At 38.8% G+C, this 27,905-nt stretch overlaps 1 protein-coding gene, 1 long non-coding RNA gene, 1 other non-coding gene and 1 pseudogene across 3 annotated transcripts in view; 3 read left to right on the top strand and 1 right to left on the bottom strand.

Moving 5' to 3' along the window:
* NAA30 (N-alpha-acetyltransferase 30, NatC catalytic subunit) overlaps positions 1 to 27,905 on the top strand; it is an 834,104-nt gene that overhangs the window by 473,168 nt on the left and 333,031 nt on the right. The window lies entirely within an intron of this gene.
* Positions 13 to 27,833, bottom strand: LOC126959947 (uncharacterized). Its single transcript, XR_007727682.1, has 3 exons — positions 27,757 to 27,833; positions 27,151 to 27,220; positions 13 to 76 (listed from the first exon to the last, which is right to left on the bottom strand). It is a non-coding gene; the product is annotated as an uncharacterized LOC126959947 (long non-coding RNA).
* Positions 3,253 to 3,379, top strand: LOC126960420 (small nucleolar RNA SNORA25). The gene has a single exon (XR_007727968.1). It is a non-coding gene; the product is annotated as a small nucleolar RNA SNORA25 (small nucleolar RNA).
* Positions 8,497 to 9,735, top strand: LOC126959934 (zinc finger CCHC domain-containing protein 7-like; annotated as a pseudogene).

The raw sequence follows: 27,905 nt of genomic DNA, 5'->3' as shown, positions 1-27,905 counted from the left end.
CTTCTCTCCTCCTCCTCCTTCTAATTTTCTTTAATGTGAACAGATGAAGAGCTGTTGGCATTCAAGTTCCACGGAGCTGTGAGGGTGACAAAACAGAAAACCATTATGAGACAGAAGGCACAAAATATGAGAAAAGGGAGAGAAATTCTTCTAGTCTAATCGATGACCAGATTTGTTGATTGTTAGTTGATTTTAAAAAGCAGTTTCTGTTCAGAAACAAGGCTTGTTCCATATTGGAAAGGCTGTGTTGTCAGTGGTAGTAGCTATGTGTGTGATTGGTGGTAAGGGTGAGAGGTGAGGACTTATATAATGAGAGGCGTACATCTGCATGTTACCAGTTTCTATTAGTCTCTATTTTAATTGGGCCATGTACTATATGCTAATGTTTTCACTCAAGTGCCTTGGTGGGTGTTGGAGTGGTTTCCAGGTGGAGGTTTCTCCTAAAGGACATGAAAAGCCAGTGAACAGAAGAATTTGTCTTAATATACCCAGAAGTTTTCTGCAAAATCAAATTTCTGGAGCTGATTCTTAAACAGTGGTCAAATCTACCACCCAATCAGCAAGTAAACATGCTCTCTGCCATCAACTAGGATTCAAAGAAGAAACCAAAAATTTAGGCTGTTCATTATAGTTCTGTTTGATTCATCCAAAAACTATTTTAAATTGGTCGTGTCACTGGAACTCAAGAATGCAACTAATGGAGTCAAGTAAATTATTGGACCATTGGAAAGAAGCGCTAAACCATGACCATTCCTTGATTCCCACTATAGCACAGTGCAAGACACGTTTTATCCCACAGTATGCGAGTTGAGATTTAATTGTCTTTTTCTTGTGTTCATAAAAGATCAAAGAGCCAACACTACTGTGGTAATGTGGCAAAAAAAGTACCTCCTGACAGCATGAAGTGGCAACTGACAGTGAATGTAAACTTGGATTCTATTGATAATAGTAGCTAAATTTTTGGAGAACTCACAACCTGTCAGGAACCACATTAGGCAGTTTGCTTGGATTATGTAATGTCAGATTAGTGGAAAAACAAAACTGAGCAATGTTTTGTTTATAAGAAAAAAAGCTAAAAGTAATGTTTTAAAGAGAGAAAAGGCAGGTTCAGGGTGAAGGAGGGGAATTTTGCTTTTGAGCTGTGTGTGCTGCATTCAAGACAACAATCTAGGCAGAAATGAGTTGTATGAGTCTTGAGCTCCGAGAGAGATCTGGGTGAGAGATGTGTATTTATTTGTGCTTACAGGAGGAGGAGAGGAAGATCAGAATACAGAGGAACATGTACGTTTAAGGAGTAGGCAAAGACATGGATCCAAACTAGGAGACTGTGGCATCATACAGGCTGTTACCAGGTAGCATTTTAAGAAGGACATGAATAGAGACAATTAAAAAAACACAGTTTATAGAGGAGATATGATAGTCACAAACATACACATCAAATAACTTTGCAGCCGAATAGGTAAAAAGAGCTTGTAGAAATGCAAAAACCTAATAAAATTATAGTTGTAATTTTTAAAACATCCCTTTCAGAAGTAGAAAGATTCACTACACAAAAAGATAAGTAAGGACAGAGAGGAATTGAATAATATAACAATAAAGTAGATTAATAAAATCATGTGTAATTTCTATCCTACTGACATAGAGTGTGAATTTTTGTAGGAATATAAATAGTACAAATATTGATGATATATGTATTTGACTACAAAGAAAACCTTTAAAAACATTAAAATATAGAACACTCACAGGCCACAACAAAATTAGAAATAAGTAATAAAATGTTGACTGAAAACATTTTGGAAGTTAAGAAACACTCTCTTAACTCCAGCATCAAAGAGACCTTTAAAACTGAAATTATATGCTATCTAGAAAGCATGGAAAGGGGAATGATTCACATTGAATATTTTGTATTAAAACCATTTAATTTATAGTCAGAGAAAAATGTATAGCCTCGAATTCCTTCATGTTTAAAGAAAATAAAAAATCAAATAATTTAGACCCATTGTTATGGACTGAATTAAGTCTCCCCCAAAATTCACATGTTGAAATCCTACCCCTTAGAACCTCAGAAAGTGACTGCGTTTGGAAATAGGGCCTTGAAAGAGGTAATTAAGGTAAAATGAGCTCCCACGGTGGGTCTAATCCAATATGACTAGTGTTCTTATAAGAAGAGGAGATTAGGACGCACACGACACACTTACCGAGGGATGACGCCATGTGAGGACACAGCATAGAGGCAACCATCTGGAAGTCAAGGAGAGTCCTCAGAAGAAACCAAACGTGCTGACACTTTGATCTTGGACTCTAGCATCTGTAACTCTGAGAAAATAAAATTCTGTTGTTTAAGCCATCTCTCATTGCAGCTCCAGCAAATGAATATGCCCATCTTAAGAATTAGTAAAAGAGGCCAGGCACAGTGGCTCATACCTGTGATACCAGCACTTTGGGAGGCCGAGGCAGGTGGATCACTTGAGGTCAGGAGTTCGAGATCAGCCTGGCCAACATGGCAAAAAACCCCGTTTGTACTAAAAATTAAAAAAAAAAATATATATATATATATACACACACACACACACACCCACACACACACACACACACACATATATATATATATGTTAGCTGGTCATAGTGGCGGGGTATCTGTAGTCCTGGCTACTCAGGAGGCTGAGGCAGTAGAATCCCTTGAACCTAGGGGGCGGAGGTTGCAGTGAGCAGAGATCAAGCCACTGCACTCCAGCCTGGATGACACAGTGAGACTCCATCTAAAAAAAAAAAAAGAGGAAGAATCAGTAACAGAAAAATAAAATAAACCAAAGAAAGTAAGTAGTAGGAATTAGCAAAGACAAAAGATAAAATTAATAGAATAGAAAACACCAAAATAGTAGGGAAAAGCCAAATACTGATGCTATGAACACAGCAATAAAATAAATAAACTGCGATTTGCCTGAATAGAGAAAAGAGATAGAAAACATGAAAGATTAAGAATGGGAAGTACAGAGCTACAAATAAATGCAAAACAAAAGAGATGAAAATAATTATAAGAATACACCATGTAAAAGTCTGTGACAGCAATTTGATAACCTAGAAGAAATGACTTACTAACAAAATGAGCAAAATTAACCCAAGAAGAAATTAAAAAACTTTAAAAGAGTAATTAATATATAAACTATTACAAAGGTAATTGAAGATGTGGCACTAAAAAAAATCTGATTATTTAATAGCTGAAGCTTTTTTATTGAAGAAAAAGTATTCAGTAGGTCATTCAAAGAGAGTTTGCAGGCCTTGAAGCCAGGAACTCTAAAGGCTATGACAAGAGATTGAAGTTCTCCATAGGATGCCATAGTCATTCAATAGTGCTATGTTTTCCTGAAGGGATATAAGACTTAGCCACTCATAATCATACTAGGCCGTGATTGGTGATGTGGGAAAGTAAATACATGTCTCAAAGTTTTAAAAAATTTAAAAATTAAAAGTGTTGATCTTACAGCTGAATGCAATCTAACAGTTAGCAGAGATAATTCTAATATCGTTTACATTATTTCAGATTATAATAAAAGATGGAAAGCACCCCAATTTGTTTTATGATGTTTATATAAGTGTAATACTAAAATTTGATAAAGACAGTCAAGAAGAAGAGATCACCATGGGAGAGGGAGCAGTAATCTAATTTATAGTATTAATGTAAAAATTCTAAATGAAATATAAACAAATTGAACCCAGCAATATATTAAAAGAATAATATTGTATGGCCATCCAACAATGCAAGGGTTCAATATTAAAAACATATAGATATATAATTTATTATATTATGTAAGAAAAATAATATCAAATACTAAAGCACCTTTAATAAAATTTGATAGTGATTTCTAATTTCAAAAACCTCTACATAGAACAGATCAAAACTATGTGAACACAATTATAATTATTGGCTAAAAATTAAATGCAAATGACTTTCTAGATGATAAAACACTAAAGGACAGTCCTATTAAAACCAGAAAAAAGCCAATTCAATGTTGTTTTGTAGGTTTAAGAAAAAATATTAGGAGAAGAAAATAAAATGGAAATAACCAATATAGATACCAGAAAATAAAAAAGCTAAATGTATTTGTTCTTGCTGATCATATAGTTGAATACCTAAGAAACATAAGTTTAAAAACTACTGAATGGGGGACTTGGCGAGGTGTTCAGTTATAACGTACATATAACTTATTATTATAGCAATAAAAAGCAACAGAATGATGCAAAAATTTCATTTAGAATAATGAAATAACTTAGAATATTAAGGCATTTATTTAAGAACATAGCTATAAAACCTATATGACATGTGAAAATTGAAACCTTTTGCTCTTTGAAAGATAATTTCCAACAACAATGTAAGCAGATTACAACACATAAGACAAACCACAGACTACAAGAAAATATTTGCAATGCACATATCTGACAAAGGTCTTGCATCTCAGCTATATAAATATCATTCGTAACTCAACAATAAGAAAACAAACAGCCCAATAAAAAAAGGGGGCCAAATATTTGAATAGAAAAAAATCACAAAAGAAGATATACAAATGGGTCGGGTGCAGTGGCTTTCCCAGCACTTTGGGAGGCCAAGATGGATGGATCACTTGAGATCAGGTGTTCAAGACCAGCCTGGCCAACATGGTGAAACCCAGCCTCTACTAAAAATACAAAAATTAGCTGGATGTGATGTGATGGCACATGCCTGTAATCCCAGCTACTCGGGAGGCTGAGGCAGGGGAATGGCATGAACCCAGGAGGCGGAGCTTGCAGTGAGCCGAGATCGTGCCACTGCACTCCAGCCTGGGTGACAGAGTGAGACTCCATCTCAAAAAAAAAAAAAAAAAAAAAAAAAAAAAAACACACGAATAAATGCTCAAAGTAATTAGCTACCTGGGAAATGTAATTTAAAATCACAGTGAGATGGAACTATATATCCACTAGAATTTACTACAATTGAGAAGACCGAGAATGCCAAGGATATACAACAATTGGAAATCTCATACAGTGACAGTGAAAACGTAAAATAGTACAAGTTTGGAAAACTTTTGACAGTTTTTTAAAAATTTAAAGAAGCCCCTACTATATGATTAAACAATTCTAATTCTAAATATTAACTGATGAAAAAAGAAATATATGTCTAATGAAAGAATTGTACACTAATGCTTATGACAGTTTTATTATGAATAGCAAAAACTGGAAACAGCCTAAATGTCCATGACTAGGTGAAGAGATAAACAAAATGTGGTAAATCCATGTAACTGACTTCTACTCATCAATGAAAAGAAACTACTGATACATTTAAAAAACCTGATAAATCTCAAAATAATTATGCTGAGGAAGCCAAGTACGGAAGTGATTTTATATATTATTCCATTTTTATGAAATTATAGAAAATAATTTATAGGGACAGAGAGCAAATTTGTCCCAAATCTATAAGGAGGGGGTTTGGGGGAGAAGAAAAAAATGAATTACCCAGTGACATGAAGAAACCTTTGAGGGGGATGAAAATGTGAAATATGAGAATTTCAGGAATAAACAGACGCTTCTAAAAACTCATAGAAAAAAGCAGAAGGGCTATAAAGGATCAAGAATTGGAAGGACATCAGAACACTCAATCATAATGATTCAAATCAAAATGATATCAATTCTAGAATTTTGTAACAAATTACAGTAATGATCAATTATGAGGAGTTACAAGAAGTGGTTTTTGTTTTTTGTTTGTTTGTTTTTTGGGGCAGAGTCTCACTCTGTTGCCCAGGCTGGAGTGCAGTGATGCGATCTCAGGTCACTGCAATCTCTGCCTCCCGAGTTCAAGAGATTCTCCTGCTTCAGTCTCCCAAGTAGCTGGCATTACAGGCACCCGCCACCACATCCAGCTAATTTTTGCCCTCCCAAAGTGCTGGGATTTCAGGCACAAGCCACCGAATCTGGCCAAGAAGCATATTTTTATTTCACCATTCATGCCTACTTCCTCAGAAAGCTACTGGAAAATGTATTCCTTTGAAATAAATTTAAGCCAAATGAGAGTAAGACATGAGATACAGATAAGAAGAGCTAAAAACAGGTTAAAAAGCAACAGAATTCCTGGGAAGATCATGAAGCAGACTCACAAAACGACAGTAGTGTGGCAGATCATAGAGAAAGAAGGGATCTAAGAGGATGTTTTCCAGGGGAAAAAATGAATTTATAGATTATTCTATATACCTGGTTACATTGAGAAGAGATTTACAGCTCTACCAGAGAGTTTGAATAAGAATTAGTGTTAAGTACCTGGGGAAGAAATACAAGCAAAGAAAAAATGAAGCAATTATTAAGTCTAGGAAAAGTTTTATAAAAAGGAAGTAAAACAAAAAGTTTCACAAAAATAAGAAGTAAAGTCCTAGTACACTAAGGAAGTATGAATAATATTTGCATACTCAAAATAATGTAACCAAAATAATAAAAGTTGAGATATACCTACATTGGTGGAAAAGAGAGGAAGTGTGTGTTTGGGGTGCAGGTAGTTATAGAAGAGCTAAATATTCCTCTGCTCTACTAGGAAGTCATTGAAATTGACTGATGGTGTCCACAACTGAAATTTTAAAACTAGTTGTATTAGTACGTACTTTAGAGATATGGATGTAAATGACAGAAGAAAGAGCCAAAACAACACAGAGCAGTTGCCACTGAGGAACAGGTACCACGAAGCGGGGGAAGGGTGGGGCAATTTCTGTTTTTCTCTGTGTTTATAGTATAATTTGACTGTATTTTGATCATGAGAGTGACAGGATGTTATTGATATTTTCTGAAGTCTTCACTGCCAGTTGTGTGAAAAGGGAAAGAACAGAAATAGGGAGAATCTTTAGAAGGTGTAATGGTGCAGGCAGAAAATGACAATGCTTGGTCTAGGTTGGAGCACCACAGATGGTCAGAAGTGGTGGAATCAGAGATGTATTTGCTGATGATAAAATTGACAGAACTTGCTAATCTACTGAATATGGAGAGTGAGGGAAAAGGGAGTCGTGAACGATTCCTAGGTTTTTGACTCAAGCAGGTACACGCTTGAATGGTATAGTCATTTATTAAAATGGAGAAAGCCTGAGAACTAAATGTGACAGAGGAATCCATACTTCTGTTTTGGACATGTTGAGTTTGAGAAAGTGATTAAAGGCAAGGACTCTGGAAGAAATGACTTGAGTTTGAATCCCAGATTCACCACCTACTAGCTGTGTGACCCTGAGTAAGTCATTTAACCTTTCTGTGTGTCATTTTCCTCATGCGTGAACTATAATAGAAATAATAATTTATTTGCTTCATAAAGTTGTTGTAAGAATCAAACTGTTAATTAATTGGCAGGGATCATTGTGTGATTCACTGATTTATTCCAAGTGCCTAGAACAATGCCTGGAAGAGAGTGGGTGCTTAATAAATACTGCTGAATGAATGAATGGATGTCTATTACCTATTTGAGAGGAGAGGTTGAATAGATATATAGACGTACAACTCTGGAAATTAGAGCCAGACATAAGCTGGGAGTCATCAGTAAATAGGTATTAAGAAATACCTATTTAATACATATTAAATAGGTAGTTAAGAAAGCAGCTATAATATAAGGAAAGTTCTCCAGATCTTAAAACATACTACAGCTGCAACATTTACGTGTGTTACTAGTATAAGTACTGTCTGACAGATCATTGTTACAGAAAAGATAGTTCAGAAACGAATGCATTAAAAGCGTATCAGGCTGGTGTGGTGGCTCACGCCTGTAATCCCAGCACTTTGGGAGGCCAAAGTGGGTGGGTCATTTGAGGTCAGGAGTTTGAAAACAGCCGGGCTAACATGGTGAAACCCAGTCTCTACTAAACATACAAAAATTAGCTGGGCATGGTGGTGGGCGCCTGTCATCCCAGCTACTCAGGAGGCTGAGGCAGGAGAATCGCTTGAACCCGGGAGGCCAAGGTTGTGGTGAGCAGGGACCACACCATTGCACTCCAGCCTGGACAACAGGGTGAAATTCCAACTCAAAAAAAAACAAAAAGAAAGAAAGAAAAAGCATATCAGTTGGAATAGATTATTCAAACAAATAATGGAGGTGGGGAAAATGAGAATATGTGGGGGATGGAGGGTGGTGGTGAAATCCAATCAGATCTTTACATTAAATTACAGCCAAAAAATTCAACATAGGCTAAGGAATTGAAGGTAAAATATGAAAACAAAACCCCAAAACTGTTGAAGGAATTATGGGCAAATATTTACACCAATCTTGAGATGGGGAATATTAATGCCATGGAAGAAATCACAAAGAAAAAAATAGATATTATTTTTAATAGATGACATAAATATTTAAAATTTCTGAACATTAAAAAGTCATAAACAAAAATTTTAAAATGACAAACTGGCAAAATATATTTGAAATATGACAGATAAATGATTAATATTACATCATTATAATTTATTAAGAAAAGTAGGTTGCAGCCAGCACATCAAGGTTACTGACTTTTTATGATGTTTGGTGGCTGTGAGATTATAGAAGCATACGAATATGATCTTTATCAAGACGAGTTATCTAGTGAAATGAGTGTTGATAGTGAGGTGGAATTTCAACTCTATAGCTGAATTTATTATGCCCAAGATCTTGGTGATGTCATCAGAGAAGAAGAACATGAAGGAAAGAACTCTGGGAATTTGGAATCTTCGAGTAGTAAACCAAATCAGAAGAGGCTAATTGTCCTTTCAGATAGTGAGGTCATCCAGCTGTCAGATGGCTCAGAGGTCATCACTATCTGATGAAGATAGTATTTATAGATGTAAAGGAAAGAATGTTAGAGTTCAAGCATAAGAAAATACCCATGGTCCTTCTGCGTCTCTTCAATCTAATGAGCTGGTTGATAAGAAATGCAAGAGTGATATTGAAGAGAGATCAGGTGTAATCTGAGAGCTCATGATTATAGCCGTCAGTTCAAGTGAAGAGGAAGAAAGCACCATTTCAGAAGGCAATAATGTGAAAAGCTGGATGCTACTGGGATGTGAAGTAGATGATAGAGATGATGATATCCTTCTCAACGTTGCGGGATGTGAAAACTCTGTTATTGAAGAAGATGATATAAACTGGTTCATCAGTGACAAAGACATTGAGGCCGAGATAGCTAATAACAAATCACCTGGAAGACACACCCAGAGATATTATTCAGCCAACAAAAACATTATCTGTAGAAATTGTGACAAATGTGGCCATTTAACAAAAAACTGCCCCTTACCAGGAAAAGTTCGTCGCTGCTTCCTGTGCTCCGGGAGAGGACATCTCCTGTATTCCTGGCCAGCCCCCCTTTGCGAATACTGTCCTGTGCCTAAGATGTTGGACCACTCATGTCTTTTCAGACATTCCTGGGATAAACAGTGTGACTGATGTCATATGCTAGGTCACTATACAGATACTTGCACAGAAATCTGGGGGCAGTATCACCTAACGACCAAACCTGGACCATCCAAAAAGCCAAAGACCCCTTCAAGACCATCAGCCTTAGCATATTACTGTCACTGCATGCAAAAGGCAATTCTGGGCACAAGTGTCCAGAAAGAGAAGTGTATGACCCGTCTCCAATATCTCCATTCATCTGCTACTACGATGACAAATATGAAATTCAGGAGAGAGAAAAGAGACTAAAACAAAAAATAAAAGTACTGAAGAAAAATGGAGATATCCCAGAGCCATCTAAGCTACCTTAGATAAAAACAGCAAATGAGAACTCCCATCATTATATAAGGAAGGGCCATGCCTTGTGGAAAAGCAACAGGTGGCCTCAATAAAATAAGGAAACACAAAAAGAAATGAAGAACAAGAACAGAAACTGGGAGAAGCACAGGAAGGCTGACAGACATGTGAAGTGGGTGAGGATTTTCCTAGGGGCCCCAAAACCTACTCTTCTCCTGGCAGTTTTAAAACCCAGACGCCTTCCAAGCCCTTTCACCATTCATCACATTACTTCACATCAAGAGGAGACAAGTCTCCCAAGGAGGTTAAGAGGGGCAAGAGAAGAAAAAGGAGAGGTGCTTGGAAGATGATGACAATGATAACTTATTTCTTATTAAGCAGAGGGAAAAAAAGGTCTTAAGCTGTCAGGCAGCCTCTGATGTGGCTTTCCTTTGTTCTTTTGGCCTTTGTGTCTATAACCTTCTGGCATTGTGATTATTATCTGTAACTAAATAAAGTGAGCTTTGTTTTTGTTTTTGTTTTTGTTTTTATTTCAGCCATTCCTAGATTTACTGAACATCCGTGGAGATCTCAACTCTTCTAAGTCCAACAGGTTACTAGGTAAGAAAGTAGAAAGATAAACCTGGACTTCTCCTGTTCCAGGATGTCATCTTTACTCAGAATCCTAGGGCTAGGAAGAAGAATTCATCTTTTCAAGAAAGCGTTTAAAAAATACTTTGGGGGGGAAAAAAAAGCCGCATCAAAGATAATTCATCCTCAGCCTGAGTATGAAATTAAATCCTTGTAGGACGAGAAATTAACACTAAGAAAAAGTCATCAGTATTTTTCAACTTTTTTTTTACACTGGAAAGGACAATAACAATAAATTTATATCCAGCTTTTCTTGCTGCTGAAGCTGTTTTCAGAATCTTCCTTTGGACAAAACATCACAAGCTGACTGTAAAAACAAAAATGTCATCATTGAAGCCCTGAAGAGGCAGGGAATTGGGCCTCAGCAAAATAGAGGTGAAGAGTCCATCCAGTATAAATGTCAGAAAGCAGATTTCCTAAAACAAGTGAAAGAAACATAAAAAATTTTAACATAATCACAATGAAATCATTTTTTACCACTTCTACAGCGATGTTTCAAGTGGACAGTCAGATCTGTAGAGATGAATATTACTAAAAAAATTGTTTTGTTCTCTTGTATTTTTTTAAACTACCTCAAAGTTATACAGAATTTTCTGGTACTTGTAGATCTTTTGTACTTCTCATACCCTAATATCAGAATAAGAAAAAGAAAATATCTGAAATAGAAATAAAAGTATAAGCATGCTGATAGAAGAATTGACAGAATAAATAAATAGAAAATTCACAGAAGAAAAATACAAATAAATAACAAACATATGAATAACTTTAATCTCTGGCAATTAATCAAAACCATATAACTGGGCAGAAAACATTTTTTGTATCAAATTAGCAAAAACTACAAAAATTATAATATTCAGTGTTACCAAAGATGTAGAGAAATTAGTACTCATAACACATTTCAGATGGGAAAACTCTTTAGTAGGAGTCTTGAAAATAAATATCAAAAGCTTAAACTTTTTTAGCATCTTTCATTCCAATGTTTCATGTTTATGAATATGTTTCAAGAAAATTAAAATATGCCATTAAAAGTAACGGTGTGAATCTGGTATTTTTTAATATGAAAAGATGTCCAAAATAGATTACTAAGAGCAAAAAGGGTACAAACATAGTATACTGTGGTCCTGTTTTGTTCCAATATGCTGTCTGAAAGAAAGATCAAAATGAATACGTTGAAACTCTAGAAATGATTATCTTTTGGTGGAAAAATTGGGGGTGACTTTATTTCAAATTTATACTTTACATATGCCAAACTTTCTGTAGTGAATACATTTCATAATTATAAAACATTTAAATTAAAAATTCAATATAGTACTATGTAGGATATTTCTATTAGAAAAATTTACTAAGATAGTTTGAGATTCAAAATAATGGTTGATGAAATGTAATATTATAATTGAAATTCATTCATGATAAAAAAAAATGGATCCATGCAAAGATCATCAAAGAATATGAAAGCCATGAGGTGAAAAATTGATGGGGAACTTTATAATGGTTGTATCAGTGTGGCAACACTTGGGGCCCTGGATTAACTTTTAGCACCACTAAAAGTGGGACAATCAGACATTATGTGTCTTGTATTGTGATACAATAGGATGTACCTGGCACTACCCATATATATTCTTGAAGAAAGAAAGACAGGAAGGAAGGAGGGAAGGAAGGAAAAGAAGGGAAGGAAGGAAGGAAGGAAGGAAGGAAGGAAGGAAGGAAGGAAGGAAGGAAGGAAGGAAGGAAGGAAGGTGGGAAACCTAAATCTAATCAAGTTTATATACCTAACAGTTAACAAATAATATAGGGGGATAGAAAAATAAGCTGAACAATGTCACCAGGGAGCTAATAGACAAATCAGAATGTGAGAAAATCAGTAAGATTAGGCCGGGCATGGTGGCTCACGCCTGTAATCCCAACACTTGACCTCGTTAAGAGATAACGAGGTCAAGAGATGGTTGCTACCATCTCTTAATGGTGAAACCCCGTCTCTACTACAAATACAAAAATTAGCTGTGTGTGATGGTGCATGCCAGTGGTCTCAGCTACTCAGGAGGCTGAGGCAGGAAAACTGCTTGAACCTGGGAGATAGAGGTTGCAGTGAGCCGAGATCCCATCACTGCACTCCAGCCTGGGTGACACAGCGAGACTCTGTCTCAAAAAAAAAAAAAAAAAAAAAAAAAAAAGACCTAGTCCTTTTAAAAACTAAATGGTGCAAAAAAATGGAAGGAGGGATGTATTATAGATTAAAAGAAATTTAAGAAATATAACAAGCAAGTATGATGTTTGGTCCTATTTTAGATCCTGATTTGAACAAACTATAAAAATTCATATTTTAGGTCAGTCAGAGGAACTTGATTCTGGGTCATGTTACATGATACTAAAAATTTTTTTGTTTATTCTGTTAGTTGTAGTAATGGCATGTTACAGTTAAAGTATCCTTCTCTCTCTACTAAGATATTTGTGATTGAAATTATACAATGTCTGGAATTTGATTTTGATACTCCAAAATTTAAAAGGGAAAAAAGGTGTCTGTACTTGGTGGGGGAAGCTATATCAATGAAATAAAATTGGCAAAATTGTAATGACTCTTGAAGCTTAGTAATGGGTACATTAGGGTTCACTAAACTATCTTCTCCACTTTTGTGTATATTTGAAAATTTCCCTAATTAAAATGTAAAAGTAAACTTAAAATTATTAGCACAGATTTTCAGTTGAAGAAAATAAATGTACCTGCTCATAGTTTTGGTACAAGTGGGCATTGTCCAAGTTTGCTGATATGAACATTTTTTTTTTTAGAAATTGAGATCTTGTATCTCTGACTGGGAGAGTTATCTGGAGATACTTAGCTTAACTTGTAGACAGACATAGATTTTTGAGATGATAAAAAACTTTATAGAATAAAAACAGATTGTGAAACGATGGTGTGGGAAGAGGTATATCTGAAAATCCAAAGAAGTCTATATAACAGCTTCTTAAGGCAACATACATTCTCAGTGAGGTATTTCGTAGGAATAACAGAGACATTCAGATTCCCTAAGAAGAAATAAGTGTTGCCCAAGGTCCTACATGTCCCAAGAGCATCTTGCTGGGAAAGAATGAATCAGGAGGGTGTTTTGTTTTGTTTTGTTTTGTTTTGTTTGAGACGGAGTCTCGCTCTGTCGCCCAGGCTGGAGTGCAGTGGCCGGATCTCAGCTCACTGCAAGCTCCGCCTCCCGGGTTCAAGCCATTCTCCTGCCTCAGCCTCCCGAGTGGCTGGGACTACAGGCGCCGCCACCGCGCCCGGCTAATTGTTTGTGTTTTTAGTAGAGACGGAGTTTCAGCGTGTTAGCCAGGATGATCTCGATCTCCTGACCTCGTGATCCGCCCGCCCCGGCCTCCCAAAGTGCTGGGATTACAGGCGTGAGCCACCTCACCCGGCGAAATCAGGAGCATTTTTAAGACTGCAGTCCTCTTCCAGGATACTGCATGTCTAAATCCAACAAGAAGATGTTCTTCGAGATCTCTGAATTGGGAGACTGTAAGCTAACCTCGTGTCTTCTATTACACAACTAGCTCAGTACACTTGCTCTGCACCTTTGCTGCCCACTAGAATGTAAGTGTCATGAGGATAGGGCCCAGGCTTGCCAGGGTCACCCTCAGGACCCCACCCCCTGCTACAATGCCTGGCACATAGTGAGTGCTCAATGAATACTATTTGACTAATGGATGTAGTACCTTTTTGTTACAAAATGATTTCCCAATCCCCTCTACCCTAGTCTTAGGATAAAGATTTGTTTTTTATTGAGAAATGGCAAATAAGGCTTTGGACCCCCTGAAGATTAAATACTAAAATCCCCATAACAATTTTTTTGTTGGTGTTCTTATGGGACTGCGTGAATTCGAAGGACGTTTATAATGCCTCATAATGCTTTAGGAAGTGAGCCAAGAACTCCACCATCACTAGGAGTTTCAAAACCTTGAGAACTCTTCTCCCGGTGTGTTTAAGAGTATGCAGGCTCATTCTGCGCAAGGAATGTACTGGCTTATGTTGACATCTTTGTCTTTCCCTACCTCCCCACTAAGTACTATGGCAGTTTCTTTTCAGGGTCATACACGATTCCTGCAGCCTTTTTGGTGTGTGGAAGATAGCCCTACATGCTTCCCCCAGCTCACACGGCTCTAATAAGAGACAATCCCCGCAACACAGTACAGTTTCCCAGCAGGATAAAAGCTAGTTTCTAAAAGGTAATATTTCTCTCTTGAGAAAGTATAGTTTGTAACTCTGGCACTATCAAATTTCCAGGTCATCTTTTCTTGCTGGGAAAAAGAATCCTTATGAAGAGAAGTTGCTCCCTGGAGGGAGAAGAAGGCAACAATTGCCCCCTGAACCGACCCAGTGTCCTGGAAGGATGGTTACAATGGACCCCAGGGAGGCCGCCAAGCTGTTGGGCAAAGGAGGCATGGGTGACCACAGAAGGGGAGATCCCTTAAATGGAAGGACTCGCGTGGCCCTTCAGTAAAGCTCTCACGAACCGACCAGTGTGGTCACCAACCATGCTCTGATTATGTTCAAGTTGTTGAAGTTACTCAGTGGATTAATAGGATATTGCACTGGCTTCCTCAAATGCACATACACAGAATCACTTAATGCCATTTTCAAGGACAAAAAAAAAACCAAAAAACAAACAGAGAGAGAGAGAGACCGATCCAAACGCCCTGCAAGTGAATAGAGAATAAAACAGCATAAAACAGACCCGTTCTCCTTGCCACCAAGCAGCGCTGCCCCACCGACCAAACAGCCAGCTCATGTCTGCTCATGGCTCCTGTCTGTCCAACAGGGAGAACATGTGATCTCTCATGGCATCTGCCTTGTGCACTTTTAACTCTCTGCTGTCCCATTTCTTCTTCGTTGGGTCACCTCAGAAATGGAGAAGGGGGCTGTGCTAAGGAAACGTCCAACTGAAAGTGCACGCCCAATTTCCAGCCTCATTCTAGGCCAGAGAACACAACAAGGCAACTTCTTCGTGACCTCTGGAGTTTACCTTAATTTTTCAAAAGTCTAACTAGATCTAGTAAAGGGAGGGAAAAAAAGCACTTGAAGTAGAATTGCCTCCTGGATGCCTGATTCAGGTAGAGGTTTACAACACAATTATTTGGTCATATTTACCTAATGTCTTACCTGCTCTATTATCTGTTTTTTCAGATGTGTGCTGTTTTTGATTTTTAATTGCTCTTATTTACCAAATGTCTTATTCATTATATTATCTGGTTTTTCAGATGTGTCCTCTTTTTTATTTCACTGTAAAGAGAGTCTGGCCTAGCACAACTGGTGACTCGCTTAATAACCCAAGAACTGTCAAGCACCCTGTCCAGGTTAAGCCTAGAGATTCCATAGCTGTGACTGGTGTTTCTTTATATCTTCATCCTTTATATCTTATAAAAAGCAAGCATTGCTTTTTATAAGAACTAAATAGCTTGTCTTCAAAGGGAAAGTTTAAATACTGACAATTTATTTGATAAGAATCAAATATTTTTGTGTATCAAATGCCTTCAAATGTTCAAAAAGATTGTTCCTAAGGTATCCCCATCATTTTCTAAAAACAAACACACAAACCTTCAGAATCTTTTGTAATTCAAAGAAGTTACATTAGTGCTTACATTTCCAAAAATACCCATGTGGATAAATATAGTCTAATATGTCCATGGGAAAAGTTAACAAGGGAAAAATATTTCCAAAAAATACAAAGTCAATGATAGACTGAATGAATGAATATAATATACTTGATAGTGTTTTGGATGTTCTATTTTATGTTTTGCCATTGTTTTTTTTTTCACTCAAATACTAGACAGAAAAAATATTCTGGTATTTCTATTCTCTTCTAAGAAAGTCTAGGTTGCTTTACTTGTGGCCAAGCACAAAGTTAGCTAGAATGCTTTAATAATATAGCTCACTGTATAGATTCAGATAAGCTATGGGAAAAATCATGTTTAACAAAAGATCATAATGACATAGAGAAAACACCTATAGCAGAGCACTTGCAGTGATAGCTTTTCTTCTCCTGTTTTTTTAAAAAAAGTTTTATTGTGGCTGGGCATGGTGGCACATGTCTTATAATGCCAGCACTTTGGGAGTCTGAGGTGGGAGGATCACTTGAGCTTAGGAGTTCGAGACTAGCCTGGGCAACACAGTGAGACCCATCTCTACAAAATATTTTTAAAAATTAGCCGGGCATGGTGACATGTGCCGGTGGTCCCAGCTACTCAGGAGACTGAAGCAGAAGGATCTCTTGAGCCAGGGAGGCTGAAATTTCAATAAGCCACGATTGAGCCACTACACTCTAGTCGCAACAGAGCAACAGAGCAAGACTCCATCTCAAAAAATAAACATGAAAAAGTATTATCATCTTTTTATTTGACAAATTAATGATTGTATCTATTGATGGACTAAATGTGATGTTTTGATACATGAATTCATTGTAGAAGGATGTATATTGAAATCAGGCTAATTAACACATCTATCACCTCAAATATTTATCATTTCTTTGTGGTAAGGACATTTAAAATTTTCTCTTAGCTATTTTGAAATACACAATACATTATTATTAACTATACTCTTTATGCTCTTCAGTAGAACACAATAATTTAGTCCTCCTATCTAATTGAAACTTTGTACTGTTTTCCTCTTTTTACAACTACATTAACCCATCATGAGGACGTTACTCTCAGGACCTCATCTTACTCTGATTACCTCCCAAAGGCTTGACTTCCAAATACCATCACCCTGGGGGCTAGGGTTTCAACATATGAATTGGAGGGGGCTGGACATAAATATCCAGCTCAAAACATATACAATCAGCTTATAGGTCCTTACAGTATAGGTTCATTAGGCTATTTTATGAACTCTCAACTATAAGTTCCGTGTGTGCGTATATGTGTGTGTGTACCCAAAATACCAAAGGGTTCTTTTAAATTTCTCTGTCTCAAAACTATTTAAGAACTGATTGTCCTTGCAGCCACAACGATTAAGAAATAGTTTCATACATTAAATTTAATAAGGTGATGGTCTATGTGGTTACATTACATTTTACAGATGGATCAGAAACTATTCTAAGGGTTTAAAATTTTTTCTTCTAACTTTGAGGTTTAACGTCACCCAGGAGGACCCACAGAAACCAGACGTGCACACACTCTCACATGTTCATATTTAACTCACTTCAACAAATATTCACTGAGGCTAGGGGTCCTGGGGTTCAAAGATGAGTAAGACACAGTTCTTCAAAAACCTTATAATCTGGGCAGAAATCAGTAAACAGATAGCCAACTGTTTTTTAATATAATAAGTATACAACTATTAATATGAACGAAAGGATCTGTGGGTACATGAGAAAAACTGATCCCCCGGAAAATGTGTGGCAAGATGGTGGGTTCGCTTTATCCTTCACTTCCCAATATTCAGTTTTACCATCGGGTAGGATTGTGAGGAATTGACCACCCCACCGGGGAGGGAGTAAGTTCTGGGAGTAAGTTCCACAGGTAAGTCCCCATAAGTATAAGCCCTTCTGCACAAATCAAGATCTTCTCAAATGATTAGTTTTTAAAAGTCCCCATAAGTATAAGCCCTTCTGCACAAACCAAGACCTTTTCAAATGATTAGTTAAAAAAAGTCCCCATAAGTATAAGCCCTTCTGCACAAACCAAGACCTTTTCAAATGATTAGTTAAAAAATGGACTTTGTCTACTATTTTCCATCGGCTAGAGGGACCGATTCAAATAACCTAATTCAATCCAGCCAGAGGGAAATCTGGTACTCATGTTTGAAAGATGCCCTATCTCTCCCACTCCAGTTTCTTTCTATCATGAGACTTCTTAGTCTCTTTTTCCAGTCCACTCTTCTTCCAGGCCTTTCAGTGTCTGAGGGATCCACGACTCAGTCTTTGGTCTTCTTTCCTTCTCTACCTACTCTCACTTCCTTGGTGATTCCTTCAGTCTTGAGACTTTAATATTATGTGCCTGCTTTCAAATCTGAAATAGATAGCACCTGTCTATATTTATCTTCCAAATGCAGACTCCTAGAGCCCTCTGCTCACTTAACAGCTACCCCAGGATGTCTAATAGGCTTCTAAAATTTAACACGTCCAAAACTCAAGTCTGGATCTTCCTCCCAAACCTGTTCCTACCCACAGCCTTCCCCATCTCAGATAGTGGCTTAGGCAGAAATGCCTGGAGTGATTCTCGACTCTTCTGTCCTCTCCATCCATTCTGTCAGCAAATCCTGTTAGCACTATGTTCAAACTTTTCCAAAATCCTACCATGTCTATCACCTCCACAGCAACCACCCCAGCCCAGCCACTATCACCACTTCCCTGGGTTATTGAAAGAGCCTCCTGAGTGGTTTCTCAGATACCACTCTCACTCCGCTACAGTCCCTTTTCAACACAGCAGCCAGGGAGATCCTCTTACACTTTGAGTTGTATCATTTACTCTTGGGCTCGACATTCTGCTGATGAAAAGCCCTTGCCATGGGCTCATAAATTTGGGCCTCTATTGCTTCCCTAATCTAATCTCCCACTACTACTCCTTCACTCATTCCACCCCAGCTACACTGGCCTCCCTGATGCTGTTCAGACGTGCTGGACGCTCCCGTCTGTGGTCTTTGTGCTGGTTGTTTCTCTGGCTGCAATACCCTTCCCAAAGCTATTCATGCATCTCACTCTGCCATATCCTTATGTCCACTGAAATGCCACTTTCTTGGTGAAGCCTTTCTTGACCACCTTCTATAAATTACAATCTAGCCCTTCTTATATTACCAATCCTCTGTACTCTGAACTGTTTTTCTTTTTTCATAGACTTTATCATCATTTAACATACTGTATTAGTCTGTTCTTGTGCTGCTAATAAAGACACACCTGAGACTGGGAAATTTATAAAGAAAAGAGGTTTAATGGACTTACAGTTCCACATGGCTGGGGAGCCCTCACCATCACGGTAGAAGGCAAAGGAGGAGCAAAGTCACTTCTTGCATGGCGGCAGGCAAGAGAGTGTACGTGCAGGGGAACTCCCTTTATAAAACCATCAGCTCTCGTGAGACTTATTCACTATCATGAGAACGGCACAGGAAAGACTTGCCCCCATGATTCAGTTACCTCCCACCAGGTCTCTCTCACAACATGTGGGAATTATGGGAGAGATTTGGGTGGGGACACAGCCAAACCATGTCACATATTATGATTTTATATATGTGTCTGTATATATGTATATACATTTTTACAAGATATCTTTCCCCATTTGAACATATGCTCCACAAGGACAAGAATCTTTATTTTTAGACATGTGGTCTTGCCAAGTTGCCCAGGTTGGCCTTAAATTCCTGTGCTCAAGCAATCCTCTTGCCTTAGCCTCCCAAGAAGCTGGGACTACAGGTATGTGCCACCACACCCAGCATCAAGGACAGGAATCTTTATCAGTTGTATTTTACTGCTATATCTCAAGGGCCTAGAAAAGTTCTTGGCATGCAGTAGGTGTTCAATAACTATTTGTGAAATAAACTTAAAAAATTGGGAAGTCAGTCTGAGGGCAAATCTAAGACACGTAGGAAAAAATTATGAGAACTGGATCTAAAGCCTTGATCAAATCATGCCTGAAGCACACATCATTGCTGGACTTTTTCAGTAGCCTAAATCCACTATTGAATTTTACTTTTTAAGCCAGTCTGGGTTCATTTTTCTGTTAATTACTAGCAAAGGCATCCTAAAAGATACCGAAAGTAAAGGAAAGTTCAGAGATCTCATATAAGGAGGACCCTAAAAGGCAGAAAGGAGTTCTTACTCCTTCACAGCCATGCCGCTTTTTAAGTGGCCTATGCTCCCTGTCTGCATTTTCTTATCAACTCTAAAAGGGATTCCACACCTACCCCTGCACTGAAACTGCAGTCACTCAGCTCACCAGGGACCTCCTGACTGGACATTGTTCAACTCTTCTCTTGTTTATCTTCCCTGTAGAATCTGTCTTCTCTGCAGTCGGTCCCACCCATTTCTCCTCCCATGCTTTCTGTGACATCACTTTTTCCTAGATTTCCTACTTTCATTCTGGAAACTCCTTTTTCCTCCATTAAAAAGGCTGGACATCTCATGAAAGTTGGTGTTCGCAGGGCTATGTCCATGAACTAAGTCGCCTCCTACCTATAGTCTTCCTGGGAGCAATCTCATCCATTCCCATAACTTCATCACATACAGACAATGTGCTGCGAATTCCCAGTGTTCTATGGCCATCTCAGACCACAGCACTCATGGATTTCACAGACTAACAGACCGCTCTTCTTAGATCTCACACAGAAATCTAAATCTAAAACTCAAGATATAGGATTTATTTATTCCAAAACAAATCCTGTTCCCATCTTGCCTATCTATTTGAATGCTCCCACTTGACCCTTCATCCTTTCTTTTCCCACTTCTAGTTGGTTCTCCAGCCACTTCTATTTTATTTATTTATTTATTTTGAGACAGAGTCTTACTCTGTTCCCCAGGCTGGAGTGCACTGAGGTGATCTTGGCTCACCGCAACCTCCGCTTCCTGGGTTCAAGCCATTCTCCAGCCTCAGCCTTCTGAGTAGCTGGGAGTACAGACACACACCACCATGTCCGGCTAATTTTTGTATTTTTAGTAGAGATGGGGTTTTACCATGTTGGCCAGGCTGGTCTCAAACTCCTGACCTCAAGTGATCCACCCACCTTCACCTCCCAAAGTGCTGGGATTACAGGTGAGAGCCACTGTGCCTGGCTACTTACTTATTTAGAGACAGGGTCTAGCTCTGCCTTCCATGCTAGAGTGCAGTGGTGCAATCATAGCTACCCGTGGCCCAAGGGATCTTCCTGTCTCAGCCTCCTGAGCAGCTAGGACTGCAGGAGACAGGGTCTTGGTATGTTGCCCAGGCTGGAGTGCAGTGGCACAATCATAGCTACTTCTGGCCTTGAGCAGTTTTCCTGCCTCGGCCTCCCAAAGGGCTGGGATTACAGTTGTGAGCCACCATGCCCACTCTATTTCTATTTAAAATTGATCTCCCAGCTTCAAGTCCCAGCCTCTGCCTTTTTCCTGTGAATCCTTTCACTAACTGCTCTTTATCGCTGAAGACGGCACTGCACCTAGGGGAGATTTTGAAAATGGGGTGCAGTATTTTTGGTCATCACAAAGATTATGAAGCAGTGTGAGCGTTTGATAGTCAGGTTCCAGGGAGCTACATGCCCCGTAGTACCTGGGGCACCCATATGTCTTTCACAACTCTCAGACGTCTTGCCAGTTACTACTGTAGTGCTACCAAGCAATCACATATTGAAATAATTTTCTTTTTATTTCTTCTTTATAATTAGGCCTTCGGTGGACTTTTGAAATATTATGATTAAATAGGTTGTACTATCTATAAATTTTATTTTAGCATAATGAAAATGATGACATGACTTATTTGCTATAAAAGACAACACTCTTCAGATAAAGTCTAGAATCACCAATCAATACCACAAGTTGCCAACTGCTGGCTGACATACCTAATGTGATTCATGTGCATATTTTGTTTGATCTAGAGTTGTCAGCCAAGGTACAGGACACCCTGTTAAATTCCAATTTCAGATCAATGGCAAATCATACTTTAATATATCTCATGCAATAGTTGGAATATACTTATACTAAGAAGCATTCATTGTTTATTTGATATTCAAATTTCACATGGCAGCCTGTTCTTTTATTTGCTAAATCTGGCAATTCTAAGCTTCTTGTTTTCGTTTTTGGTTTTTCGGTCAATTTTTAAAATCAGTAGATTTTTACATTAAGATTTGATCTCTGGATTTCTTTGAAAGAGCAGAAGGTCTAGATTTGACCTACTTTCTTGCACGAAAACAGACAGCTGGAGTGAAGTGGGGGCTTCTCCTCTTAGATGGGGCCTGCTCACCACAGTTCACCACAGTCCCCTACCCCGTATTCTGCCCAACACTGTGACAAGTAAAGCATTGCCACTAATCTAAGCATTTTCTGTTAGACTCTTATAGCTAAGAGGAAAGTGAAATATTTCTTTTAATCATTCATTGAATCCCTTAAAAATGAAAAAATAAAAAAATCAATAGGCCCACATGTTTCTTTAAAAAAATGGGAGGAAATACATTTTTCTTTGAAGAAATGAAGAATTTTCCTATGTGTTTTCTTACCCTGGACCAGTTTCACTCAAACGCTGGGAAACATTTAAGTATGCGACGTCTTGCCTGAGCTATTTTCAGATTGGTATAACCACAGCTGCAAATGTGATTATGTCACTTTCCCGCTTACGTAGCAAAACCCCTCAGTAGCTCTCCATTTTCTCAACTTAAAAATCCAAACATGTTTAACATGACCTAAAGCCCCTCCCAGCTTCGTTTGTTCCTCCTCTCCCTTGCTGTCATTTAATCCACTTGCGAAAGTTTTAGTTTCAACTATTCACCAGTTCTCTTGTTCCTTCTTGCATGTCTAGGAAAACCTCTTCCTTCTTCCCATCTTTCAAGTCCCAGCTAAGACATTACCTCCTGTGAGAAGTCATCATTCCCTGAACCTCGCTTCCCTACCTCCAAATCCGGGGTAGGTCTCTCCTGTGAGTTGTCAAAACTTACACAGTCCCACTGCGTTATAATTGCCCTTTTACCTCTTTGTGTGCCCCACCAGACTGTAAGCTGGATGTCAGAGACCTGGATTTATTCACCTTTCTAGCTCCAGGGCCTGGTACATAGTAGGAGCTTAATACATGTGGAATTGCCAAACAAATGAACAAAGAAAGGGAATTTCAGGCAAAAGGAACAGCATGAGCGAAGGCACAGAAGTATGACGGTGCATGTATGTGTTTGGGAAATAGTAAGAAGTTAGGTGGCTGGTGCTGTTCTTGGTGATATGGCATAAATCTGGAAAGGATGTGGTATCAGACAGTAAGTGTTTTGGAAAACAAAGACTAAGGAGGATGAACTTTCTTTTGTAGGCAATACAAAGGCAAAAGTGGGTTTAAGGAGGAAAAACACATGAGCAGATGTATTAATATGTGGCAAAACTGATGATAAAACAGAAATTCCACACTTTTCTCTTTCTTCTTTTCCTTCAGTTAATTTTTATTTCTAGCACTGATGAAATTGAGAAGATGGAGAGAGGGAACCTGGGAGAGAAGAGAGCATACTGATTTAAAAACACAGGAGTTAGAGTCAGACATGTGTGAAGTTTAAATTTTTGGCTCTGTGTGAATTTTCTTAACTCAATTTCCAACACTGTTTTCCCAGCTAGAGATGTTAGGATGAGGATAGAGTAACAGCCTCTAACCTTCTTTGGAGGATTGCAAATGGTTAACTTAAACAATGTGTGCAGATTGCCAAGCACAGAGTTTATATAAAATAAGTGTACAAAAAATGTTAGCTGCCTCGTGTAGTCCATGTGCAGGTCGCCTCCATGGGCTGCTTCTGGGAGGAAAGCAAAGACAGGAAGTTGCAGTTGAAAATGGAGGGAACTGCTCCCGCTCCAAAGAGAACAAATTGATACTCACTGATGCTTCCTCCTCTCTGACACCAATTCAGTAACATTCCTTTTGCTTTCCTCCTACTTTAAATTGGCTGTCTAAAATAAGGATCGTCTTCAGGCAAAATTGTGGTATGTAGACCTCACCAAGGGTCTCTGCTCATAACTTCCTGGTCCCTGAGGCCATCATGAGCGATTCTGACCCACGTGAGACACCCCCAGCTGCAAAGCTGTTCTCCTCCTGCCCCTGACTCCTGGGCAGTTGTTCCTCTGGCCTAATCTTTTCTGTCTGTATCCTGTTTCCTCCAGTTCTACAGAGGTGACCAAATGCAAACCGACCAATTCATTCACAGTGAAGGGGACAGTGGATGAATGTGAGCTCCCTCTCACATCCCAATAAAGTCTTGTTGAGTCTCTACATAAGGAAATGAATGTTCTTGGGTTTTCAGACTCCAGAGGGAGGCGTGAAGGAAACACAAGGAGCTGAAGGTTTCCAGAAGAGACCGTGGAGCTCAGCGCTCAGAGTACCTCTGCCTGTATTTGTTTTAACTTGGGAACTGCAAGATTTCCTTCAGTTCTGAAGATGGGGAAAAGAAGTTTGAAAACCAGCCAACCGATTCAGACATTTTACACAAAAGGAAACTGAAGACCAGAGAGGTTACATGGCTTGAGCAAGGCAACTCAGCAGCAGAATCAGGACCAGAACCCAGGTCCAGCTGACACCCAGCCCACAGCTCTTGCAGCCAAACACCTCTCCAGGGAAATGGCTGTGCCCGTGGCTCAGACTGTGGCAGGGCTGCAGAGCCCCTGGTTAGTTGACACCATTGCCAATTAGCTAGGGCCTCCCCTGACCTGTTCCGACCCACCAGTTGGGTTAGGACTGCAACTATGACCTGTGTCCAAGGGCCCAGGGATACCTTGAAAGCTCAGACCTGCTGTGCCTGCTGCCGAGACCCTTGGCATTTTTGCCTTACTGTGCACATCGCCATTTAACCTGGCCAGACTTCATTTGGGAAACTCCGTTTCTGAAAATGACTGCATTAAGAGAACTGAAAAGAATGTTGCATTTTCTAAAGAGGGCAGGCGGAGACGATCTGTGACTCTGATGGAGTGAATGAATGAACGAACAGTGTTGAGTGCCTGTTTGTGCCAGTGGCTCTCCAACGTGCTTCCAGAGTTCTGAGTAAAATCTCATCTGTTCCCTGTGACCCAAACCTCCTGCCAAGTCTAGTCTTATTCCCTCAGCTGGAGATCTGAGGGTTAAAGTGACTCGCCCAGGGTTACATCAGATGTGGATTTTGCCCAACCCCCAACTGCATCTGAGTGCCCCGTTACCCAACAGCTGCCATTCCAGGTGGTGTTTTGGCTGATGGATAAGGTCACTCATACAGACTCTTTCTTGCCAAATATTGTATGTGCACTGCAATGACTTACTGAAAAAATGTTTCCAATAATACTGTTCCACTAAATATCTAGTAGCAATGGTAGAAGGGCTTCTTCCCTGTTGTTGGGGAAACTCCTCCCTTTTGATCCACATTTTTCCTTAAATTACCTGGGGTATTCAGTGGGGTGGCTCCTGCTCCTGCAGCTGTCTGGTTACCTGACTGTGACCATGGTACTTGAACACTGATCTAGAGTAACTCTCTCTGCTTCACCTATAGAAAGAGAGTGAATTGGGTTCTCTCTCTCTCTTTCCTCCCACATATGTATGTGTAAAAAACATTTGTGATCTCCATTAGTGCTGTTCAACTATTTCCAGCTCTCTGCCTCTGGTACATCTGCCTTCTTGTCCCCTGTGAGTACGTGGATCATAAGACTGGTTCTGGCCAATGAGTTTGATGATAGGTGATATGTGTCACTTCTGGGCTGAGCTTTTCATAATTGCTGGCAGAAAAACTGCAGACTACACTTCTCCTCTGCATGTAAGCAACAAAATCTGAGGAGGGGCTGCTCCATCACCTGGACCCCTGAATGACTTCGATGGGCAGACGACCACCGGCACCCCACACATCTGCAGTGGACATCAGCATCGACAAGAGGTGCTCAGTTGTTTTAAGCCCTTGAGAATGTGGGGCTGTGTGTCAATGCTGTATAAGCAGCCTCGCCTGGCAGATACACATTTACAGATCCAAATACTTTTTGTGCAAATCCCATTTCTTTCTCCAAATAAACCTAGGAGGTAGGTACTATTGCCATGCCCATTTTACAGATGAAAAAGCCCCAGCTGAGAGAAGTTAATTAAGTTGTCTAAGATCACTGCAGATGGCTGAGACAGTTTTCCATTCCATATCTCTGTAGCTCCAACTCCTGGTCTTAATCAACACACCCGCTCTGTTCTCTCTGCTTAGGTGCTTTCTAAGCCAGGAAGCAAATAACATTTGTTACACATTTTCCCAAAACATGTTTTTGCTTCATCATGTCACTTACTCAACTTTATTACTGTATTCAAAAGCCACGTTAAAGAAGGAAAATTTGGTTTTTAACCAACTATTATAGCATCATAAATATAAAATATAAAATGTCATCAATGGTTGACATTCTATCACTTTCTAGAAAATGTGATCTGGCAAATATAAATCCTTCTCACAGCAAGTAGCCCTTAGCTAAGAAAATTACTTTTATTAACCAAAAAATTATTCTTAGAATTGATGGCTGTGTAGATGACCTTTGGCTTACTGTAATATAGCAATGTGTCTACCACAGTAAAAATGCCAGAGCAAGACAGGTCCCACAAAAGGCAATAAAGGAACAACATTCCAAAGACAAATACACTTGAGACACATATGACAGCCATGGGAAGGGGAGAGTAATCAGTTATAAGAAATGACAGTGTTTTGGCAGCCTCAGTTACTTTAACTGACAGGACAAATAAAACTAATGTAAATTTTTTTTTTTTTTTAAAAAGAGCGAGTCATAAGAGCTACAGATATAAATCAAAGTTAGTTTTGGCCTTTGATTTACATCTGTTGGGCATCCCTCTTTTTTCAGGGCACTGAGGTTGGTGTTTCCCTGTTACAGACATTAAAATGTTTCTAGTTCTTCTACTAATTTTTCCTTGGTTATCTGATTTAATCTGGGTTTTATTCTGCTGTTAATCCTCTCAGACTTACTTTGCCCTTCAGATATTCTCTTTAAGGCATGTCCTCATCTGAGCATGTTTATGGCTAAGTGCAAATCCTCTGTGAATTTAGGGGAGAATATAAAGGACGATCCATTAAAATAGTCATTGTTTTTTCAAATGCAACCGGCTCTAAAAAGATTGTGAGATATTGTATTGTTTTTGGACTTTCTCAGTTTGGACTTTCTCAGTTTGGACCCCAAAATATTAATATGACTTACTTTAAAATTCCTCAGATACTCTCATGGAGGCAGAAATGAAAGTCCCTCTTAAGTAATGTTCACATTTATTCTGTGAATAAAAATAAGAATTTCAAATAAAAAGTCTTGAAAACTTTAGGGAAATCTTTCCTTTGATTTGTTTCTTGGGAAGCTTATCTATTAAAATGCGTCAAATGCTATAAATACCCTCCTCTTGATTATAATTCTTCACCTAGCATATCACTACTAGAATTGGGACGAACAAGTTCCACTTTATTTGTTGGTCAAAGACAAGGGTATTGGGATTCTTGCTAAAGAACAGGACATAAATCCAGGGCTTTTGAAGTCTTTAGTGGCTTAATGTTAAAACTTTGCTTCCTCAAGATGAAAGTTCAAACACAATTTAGGTCAAAGGTTAAAGAAGTCTGCCACTTCAGTGGGCAGATAAGGGTTTTGAAGGTTTCAGCTGAGGCCTGGTGACTGGGCCAGGCAGGGAAGAGGGAGGATAAAGGAGACCCGGCTCCACCCTCAGTTATCTGCCTCCTGTTTCCTTAAGAACTAATGTTCATTAAACTCCTCTGATTTAATAAAGAAAAAAAAATTCACAACCAAAAAAGTAAATCCTACCTTTGTTCTGGCAAATTAGGTCAGCATCCTCTGTTCCTGCTGTCAGTTTTCTGCAGCTTAGGTTTCACAATGAGTCACAGGTACGTATGAAATTGCTTGATTTAACTTTTCCTTTTTCCCCATCTGAGGACTCCAGGGTCTCTTAGTCA

This window comes from Macaca thibetana, chromosome 7 (genome assembly GCF_024542745.1).
Source record: "Macaca thibetana thibetana isolate TM-01 chromosome 7, ASM2454274v1, whole genome shotgun sequence".
NCBI classification, from domain to species: Eukaryota; Metazoa; Chordata; class Mammalia; order Primates; family Cercopithecidae; genus Macaca; species Macaca thibetana.
The sequence above is the reverse complement of the archived record's forward strand: the minus strand, read 5'-3'. Positions and strand labels throughout refer to the sequence as shown.